General features: G+C 40.2%; 1 long non-coding RNA gene across 2 annotated transcripts; it reads left to right on the top strand.

Moving 5' to 3' along the window:
• Positions 1-160: 160 nt before the first annotated feature.
• LOC113924087 lies at positions 161-8,223 on the top strand. 2 transcript variants are annotated; one of them, XR_003520527.1, is made up of 5 exons: positions 161-282; positions 881-956; positions 6,042-6,161; positions 7,551-7,666; positions 8,093-8,223. It is a non-coding gene; the product is annotated as an uncharacterized LOC113924087 (long non-coding RNA). The 2 variants fall into 2 exon arrangements; XR_003520526.1 differs by having other exon boundaries at positions 6,042-6,284.
• The last annotated feature ends 1,605 nt before the right edge of the window (positions 8,224-9,828 follow it).

Here is a 9,828-nt window from a genome sequence, read left to right as displayed (position 1 = left end):
AAAGCAGAGTGATTGTTATCTAACAGTGAACCTTTGTCCGAGGGTCATTCACTTCTCCTCTGAAGGTTGCTGGGAAACCTACAGTGACATCTTGTGGTCCCAGATCGCTCCTCTCTTAGTTGGAACGGAGTGGTTAGGAAAGGCCCCAGGGGTCTGAGAAATCACAGTTAGAGAATATACAGTCAGGATCCTCACCAAACCGCCCGTATCACAGCACTGCCTAACCACAGTGAAGAATACTTTATGAGCTGGTGTGGGCAAGGCTTTGAGAATAAATGTTAGGTAAGGAGGCTCTTTCAATATTATCAACTTGTTGTGGGATGATTTTTTTTTAAAAAGTAGAAGCATAATATAAAATCCAGTTAAATGTAGTTTGAAGTAACAAAATTATATGCTTACATACAGCATTTTTTATGGTAGATCTTGAAACAGATAGGTAAGGGGTTCTGTTGAAGAAAACGTACTTGTCCCCATCATCCAGGACCCTTCACAATGCAGAGTAAGTCTCTTTTAGCTGTCATGTAAGGGTGATTTCTACCATATTCACATATTTATTAATATCGAGAGTTAAAGTCTTAAAATGTCTAAAATATCTTTTTCAACATCATAATATAAAAGATGTCCCTGAATTTGGGATATTTTTTTACTACACCGAAAGATGTAAATGATTTTTCGGAAAGACACAAATAACCCCCATAGGTAGAACGAAAATAATAAAATACAATTTAAATTCAAAATCCTTAAATGTTTAGACCATAAGAGACTAGCATAAACACTAATGACTAAAGTATGTTAATTTCTAGTTGTATAATGACCAAGGAAGGTGATGAAATGTCATTTATTCATGCTTTCATTCACTCATTCACTCAATATTTCTTAGATGTCTACTGGGTGTTATGTTCTGGGTACACAGAGATGAAAGGACAGCCGCTGTCTACTTGAACCTTACACTCCAGGTAGGCATTTCAGAATTGGCGTGAATCTCCATTACCGTCTAAGAAACGTCTGTACGCTTGGGAATCAAGAGCTCTTAGACTCATGACAAACTTGGAAATTCCCATAGCTAGCTTGCAAGGATGCTCCTTAAGAAGTATCCACAAAATATCTGATTTACATGTAAGTTTCATTGAAGTTTCATAAACTGTAAGCAGTAAGTAGCGATTCTCCATATGTTATCGTAGACAGTGTATTTCCATTACTAAGATTTTTATGAAGCCTAAAGCAATTTTGTGAAAAAGTGGACAAAATATATATATATATATTTAAATATATATATATATATATTTGCTCTTGCTGTTACTCTTAACACGGTATCTTGGAAAGCATTTGGCTAGTGTGCAAACTGTGAAATGAATGGAGAGGTATCACAATGCTATTATGAAAGGAAAAAATAAACAGGGAAAATCTAACCAAAGATACCAATTCTGGTTTTGAAACAGAACTCAACATTTCTCCAGGCTTCTGCGAAACATATTTTTAGAAGAAACTGTATACTGCATTAAAAAAAAAAACCTAATGTTATATTTTAGCCGCAATACATAGAACGAAAAGATTTAAAACTCTCAATGATGTAACTAGTTTTTATCAACTCCACATGCATCAGCAATGTAGCTACCCTTGGTTTAACAAATCTCAGGAGATCTTTCTTTTTTAAAAAATTTGTATTTATTTATTTTTTTTTAGAGAGAGTGAGCAAGCACAGGGATGGGGTGGGGGAGGAGGGGCAGAGGGCGAGAGAGAATTTTAAGCAGACTCCACAATGAGCATGGAGTCTGACCCGGGCTCAAGCGCACGACCCCGAGATCATGACCTGAACCAAAACCAAGAGTCAAACACTTAACTAAATGAGCTACCTAGGAACCCCTGGTGAGCCACTTTCTAATAGAGCCATTCATTCCAACATAGTATAATAGTTAGGAGCCTCAACACTGCCCTCAAACTACCAAAGCTGGGTCCCTATCTCAGGCCAGGCAAAGACTAAATTTGTTACCTTGAGAAAGTTACTTCATTTCTTTGTGCCTCAATTTCCTTATCTGGAAAATGGGATGACAATCTTACCACACAGGATTTCTGTACAAATTAAATGAATTAATAGATAAATCAGAACTAAGCTTGGTATACAGTTAGCCCTCAATTAATGTTAGTTTTTATGACATTATTCTTGCTAGTGTAATGTAGGTATAAATACATCATTCGTGCTTTCTTCATCAAATCTTGTCTTTCTACTTAGTAGTAAAGTTAAAAAGCAAATTCAAAACTCACAATGCTCAAGCACTTCAGTTACTGGTAAGCCCCACAAATATTCCTGGTTCTTTAGTTGCTCAGTCACTGTGGCGTATATAAAACAGTTCTTGTTCTACTAGATATAACTTTGCTACTTTGTAAGAAAAACGAAACAAAACAAACAACCAAACAAAAATAGCTAACAAAAATTAAGACCCTCTACAATTGCAGGGCAAGGGATCTCTGCAAGGCTGCTGTCTTTGTAGGCGTGTTGGGCTTGGAGTCACCGTTAGGCTGTCTGGCTGACAGTTCGCAACAGAGCCGATTGCAAGTCAGGGAGCAGAGACTTCCCGAAGCTCTGAGGAAAACCGGGACCAGTGTTTGTCTATCACCACCTCCAACCTCAGCGATGTGGGTGACCCAAGGAGAAACTGGCGCCCTTGACCACAGAATGCACACCCACCTGGCCTGGGACTCCGAGACATCAAAGCCAGCCATCTGGAGGGAGCCGAGCTCGCTGTGGGTTTCGTGCAGCCAGAGGACCGGTGACATGTGCAAGCCAACAGCAGTGCCTACACGAACCTTGAGAGCGTGAAACTGGCAGCTCTTTTTTCTGCCACCTGAATGTTATGCAAAGTTCTCCTCTGGCCCGTCCCACCCCGGAGCAACACTAGAAAGGGAATTCTGGGACGCAGTTCCGGTATAACTGAGTTGACACAGTACAAAGCCACTACAGGGTACCGCTACTAACTCCATGAAGTGAGTTGCGGACAAGTCCCTTGCTTTCTCTGCCGTCACGGTTCACCTGTTAGAATATTTCTGACTTATGATGCTTGGTAGAGGCCCCAGGCAAAATCATCTGCCCCTGGATTTTTTTTTGGGGGGGGGAGGAAGTTTTAAAACTTGTGATTATATCTCTATTAGTGATTCTAGGATTAGTTAGGTTCTTCATTTCTTCAAGAACAACTTCGACAAGTCGTATTTTTTTTTTTTTAGGAAATTGTCTATTTCATCCAAATAGTCCCAATTACTGGCATTAAGTTGTTAAATAAAACCACTTATTTGGAGTCCCACATCAGGCTCCCTGCTCAGCGGGGGGGTCTGCTTCTCCCTCTGACCCTCTTCCCTCTCATGCTGTCTCTCATTCTCTCACTCTCAAATAAATAAATAAAATCTTTAAAAAAAATATCATTGACACCTGCTTTATGTTCTCTTTTGAATTCCAACTATTGTTTATGTGCACCTTGTTTTGACATCGGTGTACCAATCTCATTAGTCTCTCAACAGATCACCTTTTAGCTTTGTTTATAATTTGTTTATAATAAGCCACTTTATTAATTTTTGCTTGAGACTCTGTTATTTTCTTACTTCAATGTGTGAAAGTTGACTGTGTTGTTCTTTTTATAATTTTGATCTCTAAACCTCTGAGTTCCTTAAAGACATTTTCTTAATTTCCAAACATAGGAGTTTTCTTCTAATTACATTTTGTTCACGATTTCTACATTAATTTTACTGAGGTTCGTGGATATGTTCCGTTATCAGAGGCAGCAAATGCTGTTTTGTGGGCCAAATCTGTCCTACCATCAGTTTTGGTAAATAAAGTTTTATTGGAATAGAGCCAAACACATTCATTGACAGATCATCTGCTTTTACACCATAACTGCAGCGCTGAGACCATACGACGCACATAGAATATTTGCTCTCTTATCCTTTACAGAAAAGTTTCCCGACCTACAGCCTATATAATAGTAATCATTTGAACTTTACTGAGACATGCTTTATGGCCCCGTGTATACTCAATGTTTGAACTCAGTTGAACTCAAATATTCAAAATGTACATGAAGCAATGAGGACAGAGAGTTCCATATCCAGATTAGATCTACATTTTCAATTTCTTCTGAATGTTTGCATAGTCATCAATGTTTGTCTGCTTAATCTATCAATAACTAAGAGAATTCTGTTAAAGTTTTCTTTCTGCTTTTAGATAAGCCAGTATTTAGAAGTTTTCATTTTAACGCAATTTTATTGGATGAATACACAGGATTGTTATACCTTCTAGGTAAATTCATCTTTTATCATTACATAGTGGCATTTAGTCATGTTTTTTTGCCTTCAAGTCTTACCTCATAGTAATATGGTGATACATTTTCAGGGAGTATTTCTATTTCTATTGGGCCTATCTTTCTTGATCCTGTATTTTCAACTTTTCTGAATCCTTATGTTTTAGATGGCTCAGTTAAAATATACTGCTGGGTATTACCCCCCAAATATGAAAATTGTTATCTTTAATCTAGAGAACTCAAGTTATTTATTTGAAATTATTATTTAAATTACTGATATATTTAACTATTGGTATGATATTTAGATTGATTTTTCCCATATTAGTTTTGTACTTTGTATTTTCCCCACGGTTTCTATGGTCTCTTTCTTTAGTTCTTTTGGTTTGATTAATTTTATGATTCCATTTTCCCCTAGTGTTCTCTGAGAGTTATGTACTGTATTTTTAAAAACTGTGTGCCAAATGTTTTATTCAGACTCAGACACTAAAGAGAGCTAGAGAGTCTGGGTGGCTCAGTGGGTTAAGTGTCTGCCTTCGGCTCAGGTCATGGTCCCAGGGTCCTGGGATGGAGCCCCACCTCGGGGGTCCCTGCTCAGCGGGGAGCCTGCTTCTCCCTCTACCCCTCCCCCTGCTTGTGTGCTTGCGCTCTCTCTCACAAAAATAAATAAATAAAAATCTTCAAACACTAAAGAGAGCTAGAATAAAATTATACCCATGATCTTGTCTGCAGAAGTGACATCTTTCAAGTATAAGTTTGGAGTGGCCCATGTCCCATACACCAAAGCACAAATTCATTTTTATACGGGGCATCACATGTAAACCACATTTATATCCACAGCTACTTACATCTATAGTACAAAATACAAAAATTGTTACTTATTACCTGCCAATTATGACTCTAAATTATTTTTTAAAGATTTTATTTATTTATTTGAGAGAGAGAGAGTGAGAGAGAGCATGAGAGAGGGGAGGGTCAGAGGGAGAAGCAGACTCCTTCCTGAGCAGGGAGCCCGATGCGGGACTCGATCCCCGGACTCCAGGATCATGACCTGAGCCAAAGGCCGTCGCTTAACCAACTGAGCCACCCAGGCACCCATGACTCTAAATTATTATATATGATTTGAATCTGAAACCTCTCTTCAGAAATAAGACCTCATCCCGGGGTCCTGGGATCGGGTCCCGCATCGGGCTCCCTGCTCAGCGGGGAGCCTTCTTCTCCCTCTGCTTCTCTCTCTCTCTCTCTCTCTCTCTCTCTGTCTCTCATGAATAAATAAATAAAATCTTAAAAAAAAAAAGAAAGAAGACCTCATATCCAGGGCAGAGAAAAAATCATTCTCTAAAAATGACCAGCTCTGCTATATCTCCATTTTATCGTGCTCCCACATGAAAATAGCCAAACTGAATAGTCACTTCAGTTAAAATGAGCCATGCCTCACTTCAGCCACCACCCTCCTTATAATTTGTGCTCTGCACCTGGCTTTGCAAGAGTTATCACCACTCCATTGAACATTGTACTGAAGGTTTTAATCCATAGAGTAACTGAGGAAGAAGAAATAAATAATGGTACAACAACTGGAAAGGAAGAAACAAAACTGGCATTATATATTCACAGATAATATTATTTTCTACCTAAAAAAACCCCCATAGAACCTACAGATTCTTATTAGAATTAATGAGAGTATTAGTATTAACCAAAATAGAAAATATTGATAAATTTGACTATTTTTTAAATAAAAATTTATTTATTTTTTTGAGACAGAGCGAGCGAGCATGTGTGTGGCGGAGGAGAGGCAGAGGAAGAAGGAGAGAGAGTCTCAGGTAGACTCCACCCTGAGCGCGGAGCTGGAGGCAAGGCTCAATTCCAAAACCCCAGTCGAAAGTAAGAGTCCGACACTTAACCAACTGTGCCAGGCACCCCTAAATTTGACTATTTTAGATAAAGAGCGTCTGTTCACCAAAAGAAAAACCATGAAAAGTGAAAGCCAAGCCACAAAACATATTTGTAAGTAGTGTTTTTAAGTTTTTTTTTTCATTTTCCATTTAATTGCTAGGCCATATAAATAACTTCTAAAATCAATGAAAAACAGGGCAGAAGACCCAATAGAATCGATGGCAAAATATTTGGAAGGCACATCACAAAAATGGAAGGTACAGATGGCCAATAAACATGAAAATGGCATTATTAGGGAAATGAAAATTAAACCATAAGATATCTCTACATGCCCACCAGATTGGCAAAAATTAAGAATACTGACAACACCACATATTAGCAATAATGGGAAGCACCATGAATTCTCATACACTGTGGATTTCACTACAGATAAAATCATGTTGGAAAATAGTGTGATAGCAACTAAAAAAACCAAAGATACACATGCTGTATGACCTGGCACTTCCACCCCTGGAGCTCGACAAACTTATTTGTACTAGATGTTTCTATCAATGTGATTCATAATTACCCTGAATTTGGAATTTACAGCACTGAATATGAATGAGTCAATTGATAAAAAAAATTTAAAAGCAGGCTAAACCAAATTGTTACCTACTTGAGGCATAGTCAGGGGAGTGAAACCTATAAAGGCAAGAAAATGATTGCTGTAAACGTAGTCACCGTCTCTCTGGAGACATGGGAGAGGGTGTTGTGGATGGAGAGGGGGAAACAGCGGAGAGGAAGACAAAATACTCGACCAGAGCACCCCTCCAGCGGGGCTGCTGAGGAAAGCTGCCCACCGTGGGCCTCCAGCGACCTTAGGTGACCCCTGAAGTGATTACGTGAAAATGTGTCTGCAAGACCACAGGGACTGTTCTAAAATCATTGTCATTATCTGTTATTTGCTGACTCGTGACAGTCCTGAGCAGTGCAATTGCGTTACATTCTCCATGTTCCGGCACAGGGCGGGTGCGGTCACGGGTGCGATAAACTCACAAAAAGGAACTCAGGTTGTCTGTGCTAAAGGCTTCTCTGGTCAAAAATGATCCACCAATAGTCAAAATAACATGAAAGAATCATGGTGCTTCAGAGCTGAAGTGGACTCAGATGCCATCTACTTCAGTGATTTACAAATGGTTTCAAAGAACCCTGGGAGTTCAACCCATCTGCCTTGGAGCATGCTAGCAAAGCATGGGGCTCTGCCTTCAAACAGCACGGTTGCCATTTTATCAGCTTCACAAATCGAGCTTCCAGATCATAAGAAAAAAAAAAAGTCAATACCTTAAAAAAAGAAAGGTTCAAAACCCACTGATCTTGTCTAACTTCTTCATTTTGCAGGTAAAGAAACTGAAGTCACGAGAGGGTAGGCGGTGTCCCCAAAGTCACCCAGAGTGTTACCAGTAAAGCAAGACAGGAACCAAGATTGTGTGCTCCTTACCTGTTCTCTTTCCAATGTACGGCACTGCTACTTAACACCAGGGGCACCTGGGTGGCTCCGTCAGTTGGGCGTCCAACTCTTGATTTCAGATTGGGTCGTGATCTTGGGGTCATGGGATCGAGACCCATGTGGGGTTCCACGCTCAGTGTGGAGTCTGTTTGAGAATCTCTCTCCCTCTTCCCCTTCCCCACTCTCTTAAATAAATAGATAAAATCTTTAAAAAAAAATAAGGAAGGCAAAAAACAGATCTGACGACCAATAGCACCTACATCATAAGATTTTTGTAAGGATGAAATGAGTTTATGATCATACATGATTAGAACGGTCCCTGGCACATGGCTCAGAACTAGGTTGGTGTTTGCTATCATATGCTCATAAAATGACACTTTCCTCCTTGTTCCTTCTCTTTACCCACTTGGCTACAATGTTCTATCTCTACCAGCTGCCAACTTGAAATTTAAACAAGGTCCACAAATCCATACAAGGAATGAAATCAGCAACCTGTGTTCTCTGGTCTGAGCACAACAGCTGCCAGGAAGAAAATCTGATATGCACCACGGACAAGGACTTAATGTAAGAACAATTTTACACATACATCTCCTCCTCCCCATAGTTCTAGCCACAAATAGTTGTATCACCACCAACCATGTGCTCACGGAAGGTTGAGGCGCTGGCACAGCTTCGGTGTTTTCTGTTGATACCGAACAGAGAGGGGTACTGATGTTTGTTTCTGCCACGTTGAACGTACGTGCAGAAGCGGGTCTTTAGAGCACAAAGCAGAGAAAGTCAGGAGTCCCGGGTGTGCTGGCCTCAGGTGCAGCTTGGCATGCCACCGAGGCCTCGGTACACTTTGGCGGGCCCGCTCTGGGGTCCTGGGGGCATTCTGTCCTTGCGCAACTGTCCCTAAACAGGAGTCCTACCCCACACTGTGGAGGCTACAGCTGTCTCTTGCCTCGGTGTTACCTTAACTACAAAGAATTCTGGACACGGACACAAACCAATCCCCCACTGTAATCCTTTTGCCGCCCATGTATGAAGAAGCCGGTCGTGTGCATAGGCAAAAACAAGATTTTTTTTTAAAGATTTTATTTATTTATTTGAGAGAGAGAGAGAGAAAGCATGTACAGAGGGAGAGTGAGAGGGAGAAGCAGACTCCCCGCCGAGCAGGGAGCCGGATGTGGGGCTCGATCCCTGGACCCTGAGATCACGACCTGAGCCGAAGGCAGACGCTTAACCGACTGAGCCACCCAGGTGCCCCAGCGAAAGCAAGATTTTAAAAACATTTTTATTTTTATCATTCCTACCATTTTGCTATCTTAAACAGATACTAAAGAATTTGGGGCACAGGCTTGAAGGGTAAAGAGCCGAAGTCCAGAGGTATTATTTACAGCAGGTATTGATGCTAAGTTTTCTATCAGCCAAACCCCTTCTTGTAACATCTTCTAGCACTTGACAATTTTCTGACTCGCTTTAGAGGAAAAAAGAGAGCAATCTCCTCTCAGTTATAGTTCTCATATATGGCGTTTGGGGTGTTTTCTGTATGCTATATACACTTTGAAGGGCCATAATGAGCATTCAGCTTAAAGTGAACAAAGAACGAACATTTAGTAATATTTGAAGGTTGGCTCAGAAAGTCTAACATTTTAAGAATAAAAATGCATTCGCTTAAAGTGCGAAACCAAAAGGTAAACAAGTAGCATCCCTCACCAAAAGGCAAGCAATCTTTGAGTTTTTATGAGCTGTATAAGATACTTGAATACATTAGCAGCCATTAACTGATTCCAGTCAAAAAGAGACAGGTAACGTGCTGTTTTGAGGAGGAAGGCTCATGCCCATCCATGATGTTAAAAGGAATCACGGAAAAGGGACTGATTAAGAAGGAGGAATGGAGGGCATTATGAGAGATTTAACTTATAGACAGTATTGATTTTATGTCTTCATTTTTCTTTGAGAATTAACTCCCTGAGTCTCTCCATGAACGTTTGAACTCAGTGTGTGAACGTTTACACCGCTGGGCGATGCATGAGAAGAACAGGCGAAGCGCTGTGCTGAAAGTGGTAATAAAATCCATGGTCTTAAGTTTGAATCCCCTTCCTTTTCCCTTCTGATTTTCCTCCTTCCTTTGTTCCTTCCTTCCTTGATTATTTGGTAAGTACCTGCCACGTGCCAGGTCAGCTC

This window comes from Zalophus californianus, chromosome 2 (assembly GCF_009762305.2).
Source record: "Zalophus californianus isolate mZalCal1 chromosome 2, mZalCal1.pri.v2, whole genome shotgun sequence".
In the NCBI taxonomy this organism is placed as follows: Eukaryota; Metazoa; Chordata; class Mammalia; order Carnivora; family Otariidae; genus Zalophus; species Zalophus californianus.
Note: the sequence above shows the minus strand (reverse complement) of the source record. Positions and strands in the feature narration are given on the sequence as shown.